The 16,687-nt window shown below is 46.5% G+C and overlaps 1 protein-coding gene across 1 annotated transcript in view; it reads right to left on the bottom strand.

Annotated features, from left to right (window-relative positions):
* Window positions 1-16,687, bottom strand: part of TMEM132D (transmembrane protein 132D) — a 528,577-nt gene that overhangs the window by 449,158 nt on the left and 62,732 nt on the right. The window lies entirely within an intron of this gene.

Raw genomic sequence — 16,687 nt, 5'->3', positions numbered from 1 at the left:
ACCCCAGAGAGCTCCCCAGGTGTGCACGGTACACCTGGCTCAATTCCCTGCTCCCCAAACGAAAGCCACATGCTTGAAACCTGGTTCGAAATGACAAGATTAGCCAGATTTCACTGGAGCCCTTGAAGTAATTTATGGACATCGATAAACATACACCTTAATAGAAAAAAAAAATTAAGTTTTGATCAATCTCCCAAGTGACTCTGACAAAAATAGTGTTTGAGGGCACTAGTGCTGCTGGCTTCAGCTGGGGGTGGGGGGAACCCTGCTGAGTCATGGTGTCCACAACAGACCTCCTGCATTTAGCTGTCACTGGTGCTTTGCAAGTGCAGGTAACTGCTGCTGGATTAAGACGACAGATGCCATGCAGGACGTAGGGGAAGCGTCATTCCCTCCCCATATCACTGTTTTTATCTCTTTAAATCAGAAATGCACCTTGGCTTTTATCAAGATGACCGTTGGCACGTTTAATACGCCATTCTTGCACGTTTGTAAAACACCAGCTGGTGCATTAACACATGACATCACCCACTTGCTCGTTAGTATTTTCTTGATGTCCTCACGGGTACATTTGAGTTCCTCCCCCCTTCAGTGACGCCATGTCAGTGGCCACGGGTCACCAGGGGCCAGCGAGTTTCCCGCACTTGCCACCGCGCTCCGGAGCAAGCGTGTTCTCCGTCCCTGCCGTGGAGGATTCCAGAAGCCCCGAGGTGGAGGGAGAGCAGGGAACTGGCAGGACACGAAGGACAGAGTGACACCAGCCACCCAAGGGCGTGGGGCGAGCCCGGTGGGGGGGACTGGCATTCGTCCTGGGAAGGTCTCCTGCCGTCAGACAGCTCCGCAGCCTGGGAGCACAGCCCGCCCTCCTCCCGGGGGGCCCTTCCTGCGAGTCTGTCACATTTCTGCCAAAACTCATCCCATCCCTCGAGACGGCAGCACAGAAATACCCCGGTCTCGGGCCAGGCTGCCTCGGGCGTACGTGCCTATTCATCACAGGAGCTTCAGAAGTCAAAAACGTCGTCCTTGGTAATCGCCAAGTCCTCAAAGCGCCTCCCAGGTGCCGTGAGGTCTGACCCCAACACGTCTGCCCGGCCACACCTGAACTCCCCCTAACAGGGGAGCCTCATCACGTGACTCACTATGCGGCTCGACAGAAGTTTCTCCAGAAAACGACTTATTCCATTAAGCAGGGAATAAATCTTGGTAGGATCCTTCCAAGATCTTAAAGGGTAAGAAGAAGTGTGTAGGGAAACGGCATGTTTAAAACCAAAACTGGAAGTCCTGAGCTCTTAAATCAAGAGGCTGGGGGCAGATAGGGACATAATGGATGAAGGAAATAAAAGGTCAAAGCAGCAAAGAAAAAAAATAAATCATCTTTCACCGAGTATATGAGGAGGGCCTTGCGCCAGCCCCGGGCCAGACTTGGCCCCTTTGAGACCCTTCTCCCCTTGCCTCGGTTGTCTAGTTATGAATCCAGATACTGTGTGATTATGTCTTCATTGACGTCACAAAAGGGGAGCAGTGGACGCTGTCGGATCCTGAACGGTACCCCCGAAAGTCTCCGTACAAAGGAAAAACGTTGTAAGACTTTGTGATGAATATTTTGTAAGTAAAAGGTACATTTAGCTGCAATTTCCCATTTTCCCCTGTGTATGGCGGCTTTGGGGTCACCCGGTGTAACAGGTGGCTGAACAACGCACACCTCCCCTGCACAACTTCACTCTTGGGCTTCATTCGACAATGACCAGCACATGCTTTGGCCTGAAAGCAACAGATTTTTGTTCGTCGGTTTAAAGTAATAGCCAAATGGGGGGGAAAAAAATTCAGAGGATATTACATGCACACACAGGTTTTCTGAATTCTCTGGAGCTCACAAGGCCACCTGGACACTCATTTGGCTGTGACCATGATTCTCAAGAGCCCCGGAGCAGCTGCCTCCTGCAGCCAAGACCAGGCCTGTTCCCCTCCTACGTGCCCTCCAACGGCTGGCTCTGGCCTCTGTGTTTCTGTCACCTGCCTAGAACGGGTGTGAGCTCGTGAGGCCTGACATAACGTCTCCCTTGGTGCCATCCGCCCATGAGGCCAGGCAGGCATCGAAGCTCACAGATGGACAAAATTCTCCATCCCAATGCCCACCACACCTGGAGCCTCCAAGCCACTGTATTGGAAATAGAATGTTCTTGATCAATAGGCCACATCCCAGAGTCCCTCACTCTCACAATGCACGTGTATAAATCACTTCTATTTGGCACACGGCTGGTGCTGGTTTTAACGCCGTATTTTTGCAAACTTAAGCAAGGATGTGAATACTGATTATTGGAACCTGTCTCCTGGTTCTCCTTGTCTTCTACCTGAATGCAGCTCCACGTGGAGCCATTCTGATTAGGTTGGGCCCATCCAGATGGAAATGGCTCCATTTGATTGAGGTCCAGCCGCAGCCGATAATCAAATAGCCATTCGCTTACAGCCACCTTGCATTACTCCATTATTACTCCTTTTAAAGCAATCTGTGCTATCTTGGCACCCTGGCTTTAATACTCAGCATCATACAAGGAGGTTTACTTAAGGGTGCTGCTTTAGACTAACAATGAACCCCCGAAGCTGCAGGAAGTCTCGGGAATTAGCATGAGAAAAACCTAGAAGAAAAAAAGTAATTATTTTTGCTAAGAAAACTCATACGGTAGGTCTTGTCTTCTTATTTCATACCATGTCATTACAAAATACAGGACTCTATTTAGGAAACAGTGATTTAGATTCTAAGCTGAAAGGGAACTGGGTGCATGCTGAACGTTATTATTAGTGATAAAAGAAATTTAAATCACAGAAATATTGTGGAGCACAGCTCAACACCACATTCTCTTGCCCCTCCTGTCTAATGAGCTCTGTTCTTTAGGGAAGCCAGAGGAATAGCAGAGTTCAATACCATTAGCTCTAGAATGTAGACGCAGGGCAAGAATGAGGGCCCCAAATTCTCATAACTCACCTGCTGCAAGACAAACTCTCAGATTGGTTCAGAAAACAAGATCTACCTCCCTCTCTCTACCCTTTCGGAGTTTCCTATAACGATAGGGCACAAGTGTATTAAGGAGGCAGGGGGCACCGTAGCAATGAGAAACAGTTAAATTCAAGATCAAAAGAATAAGACCAAAGAAATTATGAACATGAAGAATAAAGTGTGTAATGAAAATACAATGCATATTAAGGGTTTCCTTGCATAGTGTTGATATAAAGCAAGATTTGGTAAAAATAGGAAAAATTAGTGGACACATAGGTACTACAGTAATAGGGTATTGGGCAGGTGGGAGGGGGGTGGGTACATACATACATAATGAGTGAGATGTGCACCATCTAGGGGATGGTCATGCTGGAGACTCAGACTTGTGGGGGGAGGGGGGAAATGGGCATTTATTGAAACCTTAAAATCTGTACCCCCATAATATGCCGAAATAAAATAAAAAAAAAATAGGAAAAATTTGCCAGAACAGAGAAATAGCGAGCAAACTACTTTAATTCTGATAGACCATAAAAGAAACTAATAAATACTAAACTGAATAATGCAGTTAATATTTTTATACATTAAAGAAAACACTACAGAGAATATACTTTTGAAAAGGTCCAAGAACACTTAGGAAAATTGACCCCAAGAAAAATTAATAAGTCCCAGAAGTATGACTAGGATAGAATACGTTTTTTTGGACTGGAATCCGGTAATAAGTCATTTTGAAATAAGAAAATAGCAACAACAGGCCAACTACTTACAAATGTATGAACTTTAAGGAAATCTCGGGTGCAAGCTGGGACTCAGAACCGTGACGCAGGTTGACCGACAAAACACACAATTGGGAACAGGGATGTGGGACCCGGGGTGGGGGTGGGGGTGGGAGGAGCTGACTATGAGTCAGGAGTGAGGATGTGTCCCACAGCTGCCTCTCAGCTGGAAAATATCTCCAGCACGAAGAAGTAGGGTCTATCTGTGCTCTAAGGTTCCGTGTCCAAGTGAATACATGGTAAGTATCATCAAGTTGTTTCTGTGAATCTACTGACTTCGATGCAGCTCATCTATAAAGTGAATCTGAAGTTCTGGAGAAAATGGCAGCTGATGTGCATTTTTTTAATAAAAAAAAAAAGTCCTTTAGAAAGACTAATATAAAAAAATAAGCACCCAGTTAGCCTGAAGAAATATGAGCAGAAAAAAAAATGATGAAAATTAGAACTGAGAGGGTAAATAAACACAGATGCCCAGGAAATTTAGAGACATCATACTGCATAAAACTCTATGTTAATAAATTTGAAAATCTGGAGGAGAGGGAAACTGTAGAATAGAAAAAATGCACTATGGAAAAGACATGACTAAAATGGAAAAGTAAATGTCTAAGGAATCACAAGAAGCTATCAGGGAGCTCTCTCTACAGAAAAGCAGTTATGATTGGGAGGAGGAAGTGGGGGAGGAACACATAGCTAATCAATAACAGAAGGCAATTTTCACAGCCCGCAATCCAAACACAACAAAAACCACAAATATTAACTGAGCAATATTCCTGGAGCTTTTAATATTAAGAACAAAAGCAGAATACCTCTAATTACAGCACTTATGTGTAGAGAACTTAGTGAAGGAGAAACCAAGAAAACATAAGGTATACAGATTTGAAAAAGAAAAAAAAATTCAGACAAAATGATTGCCTATGTGTATTTTTAAAAAATAAAATACTCCCCTGAGAAGTCTGAAATATTCTGTTTTCATTAAAAAAAAAAAAAAAAACCTAAAAAAAAAAAAGTTAACATTTTCTTCATTTTGGATTGTCAGTAATTGAGTGATTGCTTCGTTGTTTCTGGGAGTACGTGTGCACCTGCGTGTTTAATGTTTACAAAAGTGGGGATTTTGCTGAGGAATGGAAATTAAGCCCTGGGGATTTCACATGCAAATCGTTTCACATGTTCAGGAAAAACATACGTATATACACCACTCACTGTTCCTCAGCATACACGAAGAAGAGCATGCCCCAGAAATACCGACGCAAAAATGTGTAAGAGATAGTACTTCGATAAAATTTTTAAAAATCTAAATAAAATAAATGTCAGCAGTATTGTGACTACAGGGTATCATTCGGGGAATAAAGGGACATTAAAACATTAGTTTATCATTCAACATGTTAATAGCTTGAAGAAGGAAAAACAATCTTGAGCAACGTCCAAATGACCCTTCTAAGGAAAACCGAAATTATTCCTATGTAAAAATTAAGCCCCAAGCCAGATAAAATAAAGCGACATTTGCAAAGAGAAAAAGAAAAACATACTGATATTTGCCATTGATAGCATTGGAGGCCTAGAAAATCCAATAAGAGTAACAGAAAATTATGGCAAATGAGAACAAATTCAATAAAGAGCGTGTCTCAACTGAAACGAAATCAAGAATGCCTTGATGCCGCAGACTCTCGGTTTTCCCTTTACCTGGCAGATCTCTCCCCTTCCCTGTCTCTTCTACCGGACTATCCTTTGTCATACGCCCAAGACTCTGTCCCTTCTGTTTTCTCCATACTCTCCCCTAAGGAGAGCTCCTGCACCCCTTGCACCCTGAATACCATCCGCAAGTTGCCACTGCCCAGTTGTACATCCCCAGGCCTCACGATGCCACTCCACCCCAGATTTATACGGGCAAGGCTTCGTCACACACATTCGGATGCCGCGCAAATTTCTCAAACGTCCAGAGCAATGCTGGGTGTGCATTTCTCCCCATCTCTGCACGTGGCACCATCACAGCAGTATCACAGTAGAAATAGTCGAGTCCTTCCCCTCCCCACTCTCCCACTCAATCCATCGAGAAAATCTAATTAATTGCACCGGCTAAATATCTCGTGCATCTAGCCAACGGTATCTAAATCCTCAGCGACCGCCCGATTCCACGCCATCATCTCGCGTGTGCACCATTGCTAACAGCTGTCTCTGGTCTTCCTTCCTCCCTTGCTTCCGGCTGGTGAATGCTTCGGCAATTGTCAGTGCAGACTTGAGGAAACATAAATAAGATCCTCCCTCTCCTCTCTGCTTAGAACCCTTCGTTGGGTTGCTATCGTATTGTGAATAAAATCTCATGTATTCCTGCAGATAAAATCTAACGCACTTGGAGTAGGGGGTCCCGTAGTAGGTATTGATTTCGGCTCGGCCTCCCCGCCTCCCCCTAAGCTGTTACCCTCCCTCCTGGCTGGGGTCCCCCCACTCTGACTTCCTTGCAGTTCCTTGAACACAGCTGGACCCAGGACGAGGGCTCTGTTCCCAACAACCATGATGCCTTTCTCCTGCCGCTCATTGAATCGCGAATGTCTCATCCTACAAGATTCAGCTGGAACTTTTCCTTCCCAGAGGCTGTTCCAGAACAGAGCCTATCTAAGCACCTCCCCCCAACCCGGTGATCTCAATCAAATTATCATTCTCACTTCCTTCCATTTGTAATTACTTTTTACCTATGTGCAAATCTGTTTGGCATCAATCTTCCTCCCCAGGTGAAGGGCTCCAGGAGGTTGGAGCTCTTCCCTGGAACATCTCAGACGCCTAATGAATATCTGTTGTAAAACTACGTGAAGATGTGTCCCAGAATGTTAATTGTGTATAGTAATCAACCTAAGGGCATCTTTTAAATAACGGTTAATATACATGTGGTGGATTCATACACAGCCATTAAGAGAGTGATTTAGCTCTTAGTTCTACCAAAAAAAAAAAAAAGTCACAGCATGTATTGTTGAGTGAAAATAGTAGGTTTCAAAATAGTGTATATACGGTTCTCCCAGGCACTGTTCGAGAGACTTGTTAAGTAACATAATAAATAAATAAGTCCCTGCCACTTCTCACAGTGGTGCATCTACATAGAATTCTACTTGAGCACAGAAGTTGCAGCCCCAATCCAAGCCTGCAGGTGTGGGGCGGGGGGTGACTGTCCAACTGCTCCAGGTGCTACCCCAAACCTGCAGGGACCCAACTGCATTTCTACAACACCGTGAAGCTGATACTTTAAGTCAGAACTTTCCAGGCATCAAGTTTAAATTTAGATGCATATGCGATAACTGTCAAGCACTTAATTTTTGTTTAGAAAGGGGTGTGTATGTGTGTGTGTGTGCGCGCATGTGTCTCTGTGTGACCGTCTGAAATTCCCTCCCCCCCAACTAAAGCAATTGGTTTTATTTTCTCTAGGTGGTGGGAGTCCAGCTTATTTTCTGTTTGGGGCTTGTCTGCACTGCTTGAATTTTCTGCAATTACTTTGTATTTATTTTATAGTCAGAAATTACAGCTATTATCCTTTTTGAAATGTAGGCAAATGCAATAATGGCATGGATGTACGAATTCAGTGTAAGTTGTGGAAGGTTTAGTTGCTCACATATACCCAGTAAGCATAAGAAACATCAGAGTGGCGACTGCAAACCAGCTTGTCGGTGGCATTTTGTTTTCTCTGTCCCCCCTTTGGCCACATTGTGTGGGACAGTTTGTGTGCAGGAAGGCTGTTACGCCCCAGGTTTGCACGCGCCTGTCATTTTCTCCAACAAAGAGACCTGCCATGCAGGCAGCTAGACTCAGACTTTGTTTTTAGTTGTCCTCGTTGTACTTCCACACTTCAAGATGTATTTTCTAGGGCCATTTCTGTCTGTTTAGAGAACGCAGGAAAGGATCTGTCAGAACATAAATACTTGTGTGCGTGTGACTACAAATAAAAACTTGAGCATCTTATAATTTTCATTTATTAGCACGTGTTAAAATATCTGTCATTTATAGAATCCTAAACTTTGGGAGCCATGGAACATGGAAAAGTGGCAGCTCTGTTTCAGACGGAACAGCTGACTCACTGGCTCCTTATGGGAGGTAACCGACACTCCCTTCTTAAACACTGTCGGGCAGGCTGTTGACTACAAAAATCCTACTCAACTTTCCATCCCCTTGCACCAAAGACAGACTAAATATTAATTATGGGTAAGATAAAACACACACAAATAGAAAAGTCAAAATAAAAGAGCATCAAATTCCATCTCTGGGCCTATAAAAGAAAGATAAAAATGTTGAAAACCACAATTAAGGTGAAATGGAAGAAAGATCTTTCTGGCAAGCACAAATCCTCCCAAGTCTTGGAGAACAGGTTCCTCTCCAAGATACATGTCAGAGGCTCACCGTGAGCTCATCGTGGGACTATTTATTCTATAGCTTATGTGTCTTCTCTGATACGAGGACTTCCGGTGACAGCATTTGCTAAAACCGAATGCAGACGATGTTCTCATGTGTGCATGAATATTTCTAAAATACTGAGATAGTTTTCTCAAAGATGAGAATTCTGGAATTTCATCACAAAACAGGAACCTAAATAGATACCCTATTTTCCTATTCAAATAGTGAGTCAGCTCTTATTACACTCCTCTAATTTTATCCAAGAATAACACTTGGCTAATTAGACAGGAGTCAGTTTAATAAGTAGCTGACATTTATAAGACTAGAAATGGATTATACAAAAAAAATGTTTACGATTGCAAAAGCACGGTTAAAATCGGTATAATGCATGAAATTGAAGCAATGATAAGTTAATGAACTTCTTATAAATATGCAATGGCTGCAGTCAAAATTTCTGCACCTGCATTGATTCACTTAAGGTGTATTTATTGAAAACCTACTGAACATCAGACACTGCTAGGTTTCTCCATGCGGGTGACATCTTTCTGCAAGGGACGAGGAACTGAGTGCTCTACCAGTGCCCCGGGTGGCAGGCGAGAGTGGAGTTCTCTAACTGCAAAGATGTGGAAACAACCCAAGTGCCCATCAATACATGAGTGCATTAATAAAATGTAGTATATGTATACCATGGAGTACTACTCAGCTATAAGAAACAATGGTGATATAGCACCTCTTGTATTTTCCTGGATACAGCTGGAGCCCATTCTACTAAGTGAAGCATCCCAAGAATGGAAAAACAAGACCACATGTACTCACCAGCAAATTAGTATTAACGTATCAACACCTAAGTGGACACATAGGAGTAACATCTATCGGGTGTCGGGCAGGTGGGAGGAGGGAGGAGGGGATGGGTGTATACAAACACAATGAGTGAGATGTGCACCATCTGGGGGACGGTCATGCTTGAAGCTCTGACTCGAGGGGAGAGAGGGAGCATGGGCAATATACGACATAACCTTAACATTTGTACCACCATAATATGCTGAAAAAAATAAATTAAAATATATATATATATAAAATAAATAAATAAAATAAAAATCAACCAATGAGAAATTTGTCAGCCTTCTCTGTGAACACACAGATTCCGAGGTGATAACACATAGTTCACAGATTTCGTCTCTGCATCTAAGAGCCGGGGGGGAAATGAAGCCTGCCTGGCTCTAGACCACCAACTCCTCTCCATCCTTCCTTCTCAGGGGCTCTGTCTACAAAGTCTCGGAGCTTGCTCCTTTCGTCGTCAGTTCGAGAGCCCAGGGAAGCCAGAGCTTGGCAGACAGGAAGGATGGAGGGAGTCTTAGGGCTCACACACTACAGCCCACCCCCCTCCTCCTCCTCCCCTGCCAAAGGCACCCGGCTCCCGTCTTTCCGGAGAAAGCCTGGAAGCAGAACGAAGACATACATCCACGCCATCAAACACGAGAACGCCTCCATCGATTATAAATTCCCTTAAAGCCAAGGAAGTTTGGCTGATCCTCTGTCAGAGCCACCCCCGCCCCGCAGAGCCGAGCTCCGGGCTTTGCTTGTGGAGCCCGCGTCTGGAGAACTCGCGGGCGAACGAGAATCCACAGCGACCAGAAGGAGCTGGAACCTAGTTTCGTCTTTCCCTAGCGTCACAACCTAACTGGACAAATAAAATACGCTAACAGATAATAATGATACCGTGCACAAGTTAACTCGGATGCCCTTGAGACCTGGCTGAGATCAGGACGAGCCCCCAAATCAACCAGGCACCACTGCGCCCCAAGGTTCGCGTGTGGCACTTAGCACAGAGCTTGCTCCGGTCGGCTCTGTCGCCTGTGTAGACTCTGAAGCCGGTGGACCCACGCTCCACTTACGGCATGGGGACAAAGACAGCCCTCACCATCGATGAGGAGCGTGACGGGCTTTGTGCAGAGCCCAGCACATTCCAAGTGCTGAGTGTTTGCGGCTGTCGCCCTTGCTGTGGGGGGCGGGGCGGCCCTAGCACTCCTATCACTGTTATTACCATCTTCTGCATTACTTAATACAGATGTGGCTGCATTAAGCAATAAATTAACATCATTAATTAAAATTAAATTAATTGTATTGATTAATATTAATTTATTAATAATTTATTGATTTATTGATTGATTGGTTGGTTGTGATTTATTGATAGTTTATTAATTGATTTATTGATAATTAATAATGCATTGATTAACTAGGCTGTATTAAATAAATTCCAATTTAGCTGTGGCTAAATGGTCATTTCATTGTATGTTTTCCTTGGATGCCAGGCAGGCCTTTCACCAGGTTCAATGACAAAGAGCGTGCTGCCCACCCCAGGCACGCATGAGTGTGGCACACGCTCCGGACCTGGGTCGTGGAACGGGAAGGAACCAGAGGGCGTGTCTCGGGGCCAAAGACGCCACTTGCACCTTGCACGCACCTGCTCCCAAGAATCCCTTTTGCAGTGCCTGAGGCTCCCCCAGCCCTTCCTCCGTGCAAAAAGCCCAGCACCACCCTCCCCACCCCACTCCCCGCCTCCCCTCTCCCCTCTCGCCCTTCCCTCTCTGAAGCTCCTGACCTCCCACAGGGGAGTCCTGCCCCATCTCTGGATGCTGGCCCCAGCCAAGACCGAGTCCCCTCAGGCCCCCTCAGGAGTTCTTCTCAAAGACCACTGTGCCTCTCTTAGAATTCGGGGGCCGGCCGGCAGAAACACCGCTTTTCCGCTCATTCGGAGTCTTTGCGAAGCCCGTTTCCATCCATGATTTCATTTGCACCTGCAACAACCCTGGGGGGACAGTGGGGACCAGTAGTGCCCAGGAACTGAGACCCGGGCGCCCATGGGGTCACTGGGGTGTGGGGGAGCCGGGGCGCCGCCCAGGTCCTTGGATGCACACCTGTGTGGGCTGCGCTCTGGGGACTGACAGACACCCCAAACTCGGAGGCAGCCCCACAGTTCTTTGAATGGCGTGTTCTTATTTAACTGGAGGCGTGCCAGAACTCCATCTAATTCCGAACACACTCCCTCCTGTTTTATGCCCAATACCTTCCGGAACATCACTGGTAAAATATGCACAGTGGCTCTACCTTGAAGGACAAAAATTTTGGGTGCAAAGACATGGTTTACAGGCATGCAAAAGCTAGAGAAAAAGGCAAAATCCAATCAACCGTCCCCCAAGTTTTAGTTAATAAACCCAAAGGGACCCAAGAAAGGCTCGGCCGAGTGCTGACAAGTGTGGCGATCACGGCCTCTCTGGCCGCGCCTCGGTCGTCTCTCTTCACCTTCCTCCCCTCCCCCCTTCCCCCGTCTACGCCTGTTTTAAGAACGAATCTGAAATTCAGCACGTTAAAGCAGAAATTCTCATTTTCTAGATTCTGTAGTAGAAGACATACCATGGTCCAAAACGTTCAGGAAATACTGGGTTCAAGGACCGGAGACAGACTTTCCCACTGCAGGACTTCCCTGGTCCCTCAGCGTGGTGGCGTGCGTTGCGTTAGAAAACGCAAGCACAACGATTACTCTGTAAACAAAGTTATCCCTACGTGGGAGACTGCCACAGCCTGCTGCTGAGTTGAGTTACCAGACACCCTCCATTTAAGGAGCAGCGGACACTGAATCTCAGGGATGGGCCACAACTGGATCCGAAAGTCACGAGCCCTGATTGAATCACGAAGGCGGTGGGGGTGAGCAATCCATCTACAATCTGGAAGCAGATGTGCACAGGTTTCCTGCACTGTTGTCTGGCAGTGCGCTGTTGGTGCCCTTTCTGACTCTCTGTTCTCTGTTTTCTCTGTCTGCTGTCTGACCCTGTGCTTGCCTGGGACAAGGACAATGGTGAGGTTACTGGTTTGGATTGTAAGTAGAGGGCTTTATTAATCGGTTTAGAGGTCCACTGCTGCTTTTGTCACTTTCTCAATCAAATTGGCCACTGATTTAATAAATAAAAAGCTGGTAGAATTGCAAAACAAAAAAACAAACAAAAAAATACAGGCATCTACACCAACACTGGCCACTTCTCTACGCCTGGTTCTCCGATAAGCAAAGAGCAGAATTTGCAAAGTACTTACAGGCGCTGTTTTGGCTTTGTGGTTTATTAGCCTGAGTCCACAGCACTTTCCGTCCTGCCTAATTATCACTTGTTAGAACCCGTGTTCTGGGCAGGTACCTCCGAGGGGAGCCAGCACGCCTCGTTTCCTACCGTGACATTTCGCTAAATTAAATTTTAAAACATTCCTCGCCCGCAGACGGAGACGGCCTCAAACGCACGAACTGCATCAAGTCTCAAGTGTAGAAAAGGTGTCTGAGGAAGTTCTCGTTTGTCACTGGGAGGGAAAAGTTAATTTTTTAACCCACTCACCTCAATTAAGAGCAGTCTGGGCTAACGGATGCAAAGAGCTGAACACTACGGCTCTACCGTGAGCGTGGAGACCGAGGGGGAGAGCGCCCGTTAAAATATAAAATATGTATAAGCTGCCTGCTACGTGCGCTAAGTGATTAAAAATGTAATCTCCTTGAAGAAATGTGCCACATATTTGTTTATATTAATGTTAATGACTTGCTAACTAATGATAAATGTATGATAATTTATTCTAAGTGAAATGAAGTGTGCCCTCAAGACAGACTCTGTAAATGAAAGCTTATGCTCGCCCAACTTTGGAGCAGGGACATTAATAACTATATTCCTTTACTGCAGAGAAAATGATTGTGTGCAAACTATATGCCAAGGCACCCGCAGCAGCAAAATAAAGGCCAAGTGGGGGGCCCACTTGGGGAAGCAGGAATTATTTAGTGGAGGTTCAGCGAAAGGATCCTGCTCCCCCCATTTGCCGAGGCTCAGAAATTCATCTCACAGGGCAAGGGAATTCTCTTCAGCTTGTTCTCTGGGCATATTTAAGATTCAGGATCTTAAGTCTTTTGCTTCCCCGTACATAAATAGAATTAATAAAAGCCGCCTAATGTTAGACTATGTGCATTTAGAAATCATTAAGCCAAACTATTTCTGTGCATTTAGAAATTATATAATTATTATCTTTATAAACAACGTTAACGACTCTAATTCTGCCACACAGAGACACCCAAAATATCCATTAGCGTCACTGCAGCCTTCCCCCTCCGCCCCCCAGTGCCACAGCCGTCCCCAATTCTGTTGGCGCAGCACGAACACGCAGAGTAGAGGCGTGTTATTAATTGTGGCGCACGCACGGTGGATCTGCTACCAAAGGACATTTACCCTCTCTGTGGGGTATGGGAAGGAAGGAGGGAGGGAGGGAGGGAAGGGGGGAGAAAGAAGGCAGGGAGGAAGGGAAGAAGGGAGGAAGGGAGGGAGGGAGAAGGAAGGAGGGAGGGAGAAGGATAGAAGGAAGGAGGGAGGGAGGGAAAGGGGGAGAAGGAAGGAAGGAAGAAGGGAAGAAGGGAGGAAGGGAGGGAGGGAGGGAGAAGGATAGAAGGAAGGAAGGAGGGAGGAAAAGGGGGAGAAGGAAGGAAGGAAGAAGGGAAGAAGGGAGGAAGGGAGGGAGGAAGAAGGAAGGAAGGAGGGAGGGAGGGAAGGGGGCGGAAGGAAGGAAGGAAGGAAGGAAGGAAGGAAGGAAGGAAGGAAGGAAGGAAGGAGGGAAGGGAGAGAAAGAAGGCAGGGAGGAAGGGAAGAAGGGAGGAAGGGAGGGAGGGAGAAGAAAGGAGGGAGGAAAGAAGGAAGGAAAGAGGGAGGGAGTGAGGGAGGAAGGGAAGGGGGCAGAAGGAAGGAGGGAGGGAAGGGGGCAGAAGGAAGGAAGGGAAGAAGGGAGGAAGGGAGGGAGGGAGAAGGAAGGAAGGAGGGAGGAAGGGAGGGAAGGGAAGAGAAGGAAGGAAGGAAGGCTGGAGTCTTGTAGGGGAAAAAAGGAAACTTCCCTGATTAGAGAGAAACATGCAAAATTCCCTATGGCAGACTACCTTCTGCTTCCTTCATTTGAAAGAGGTGGGAGGACATGGAGCCGTTAGCACTATGAGGAGGAGGCCGGGGGATTACAGGAAGCCACTTTGACTCCCCAAAACCACTGTGCTTTCGACCCAAGCACGCCAGCAGCTACTGACTTCTAGGTTTCTCTTTACGTGGGACACACAGAGATGTTGAAGGCTCTGCGATCTCATTTCTTTTACTTGCAGCCAGTGGATTCCTAACCACACGTTAGCCCGTTAGCAAAGTGGTGGCATCGAATCACGGTGAGAACTGGAAAATGAAGGGACCAAGACTGTCGTTATTGAAAATTCTGGAGAATGCAGTGGCTCTTCCGGAACGTTATGGCCAGAAGAGATGGGTTCCTTCCTCTACCCCTCCCTCTTCCTGGGAATTTAGAGATAGCAGCAAAAAAGAAAAGCTTGTGAGAATCCAATTCCACTACTGATTACTGCACAATTTTTGCCAGGATAAAGGAGTTTTTATGGGATTAGCAAAGTGAAGAAGTCGGTACAAAATACCCCCTTAAAGAATGAGACCAAACACACCAGTCCACCCAAACTCGGAGCCTCACCACCTCTGTCGAATTCGACATCGGTCCTGAGCCTCTCCTGGAACAGTCCCGGGACCAGGGGTGGCAGCGGAGCTGCTTCAGTCTCCTGTTCCCACAACTTCTACTTCTGCCAAGAAGATAAGCACCGAGACTGAGCCTAGGTGCGGACCGAGAGGAGGCCAGGTGGCTTCCTCACAGAGCGTGGGAAAGGGGGGACTCTGAGCCATAAACCTTGTCATCATGAAACTCAATCTCGTGACGGACGGGCTTAGCATTTCTAAAGGGCTGGAAGCCAGAGGAGGAGGAGGAGGAGAAATAGAATAAGGGAAAGAAAGAGAAGAGAAGGAGGAAGAGGAGCAGGGATGAGCGCTGTTCTTGCAGCAAAGCCAACAGGTGGCACAGTGACCCTGGAGATCTACAGATGGGACCCAGCACACGGAGGGGCTGGAGCCACCCCAGCCGGCGCAGGCGGAAACCACGTGGTCTATTCCCCAAAGCCTGCACCCCGGGGCCTGTCACTCACCGGGAACTCAGGGCACCTTGGATAGAACCTGTGAGTGTTCGATGTCCTACCAGGAACTGATAGGGACGGCAAGCAGATGCTACGGAAAATCGAACAGACGTTATATGAACAGACAGCAACACGCCCAGGTCTTACAAAACAACACTTGCTGAAAGAAATAGGTACCAAACAGAAGCAAGGACAGAGAGAGCCCGATATTGGCTAAATACACCAAAACTCCCAGCTGCAAAGCAACGCTTCTTTAACAAAGATTCAGACATATCCGAGGCTCAAATATCAAACACACTAGAACAGGTGCCCATAGGGCATGAGAAACGGACCTAGCGCTAGGAGAAGAGTGGAAAATAAAGCAAGAACAGCCGTGCTGGGGTTAATAACAGTCTGTCCTCAAACTGTGAGGTTAACTCGATTTTCTGCATACGAGGTTTTCTTTTAAAAATCACCCAATAAAGACGGTGATGTGAAAACCCATCGTGTTCACTGGCAAAATGCAAAATCCCCGAAATGTATAAGCTGTCTAATTGAGCGTGGCAGGGACGTTTCCCGAGCACCCCACGTCCACGTGCACCCCCTCATGGCCCCAGCCCCTTTGCAGTCAGATGAGGCCGGGTGACCGGCTGCACTGGGCAGAGACAGCCTGGCCACTTCTCTGCCGGAGCTCGTCAGAACTGCAGTGCGAAGGTGTTCTTCCCCCTGCGCAGGACGCAGTGAAACCCGCCCGAGCCAGGTGGCACAACTCCCAGATGTTCAAGTGTCCCTCAGCCTGGTCTCTGAGCAACAGGACTCAACCATTGTGTGCTAAATATGTAACAGGGATGAGACATAAACTCTGTTGTTCTAAGTCCCGGGACCTCACAGTACTCGGCATATCCCGCTACTACTCTCCACATGTGAAACTGTGTCAGTGCATCGACTACAACTCGACTGCTAGCCTGTCTACCTGCGAGTCATCTTTCACGTGGAGGGAGGGTGCATTTCACCTATTGATGATAACAGGATTGCAATGGAATCTCTCAAGGTCACGGTGCTTATTTAGGTCTTACAAAGTCCCTAAGAGAGCCCTGCCTTCCCCAACTCTCATTTTATATCTGGTTTAATTCGCTGGTCTATATGTGCTGCCCGACCTCTGCAGGCATTTGGGGCTGAGACCTGGGTTTCGATACGTTGTTTCATATTATCAGTAGAATTGCTGTTTGTTAACTAAACAAGTCCATTTATGGAAGTGGGTGTCTTGTGTCTCCAAGAATGGAGGCTGTGCACGTGTGTGTGTGCATGTGTGCGCATGTGTGCGCATGTGTGCGCATGTGTGTGCACGTGTGTGCATGTGTGTGCATGTGTGTGCACACGCAAATACTAATTGAGAGAATGTGTTTATGACACAAGTACATTCTGCATTTAGTAAATGTAACGATGTATACATTAGCTCCTTATCGAGTAAAAGTAGTGCTTATATAACAACATAACGACACTGTCTCCCTTCTACGTGGATAAAATGAACATTTCCCATGAATCATTAAATCA

This window comes from Microcebus murinus, chromosome 22, assembly GCF_040939455.1.
Source record: "Microcebus murinus isolate Inina chromosome 22, M.murinus_Inina_mat1.0, whole genome shotgun sequence".
In the NCBI taxonomy this organism is placed as follows: domain Eukaryota; kingdom Metazoa; phylum Chordata; class Mammalia; order Primates; family Cheirogaleidae; genus Microcebus; species Microcebus murinus.
The sequence above is the reverse complement of the archived record's forward strand: the minus strand, read 5'-3'. Positions and strand labels throughout refer to the sequence as shown.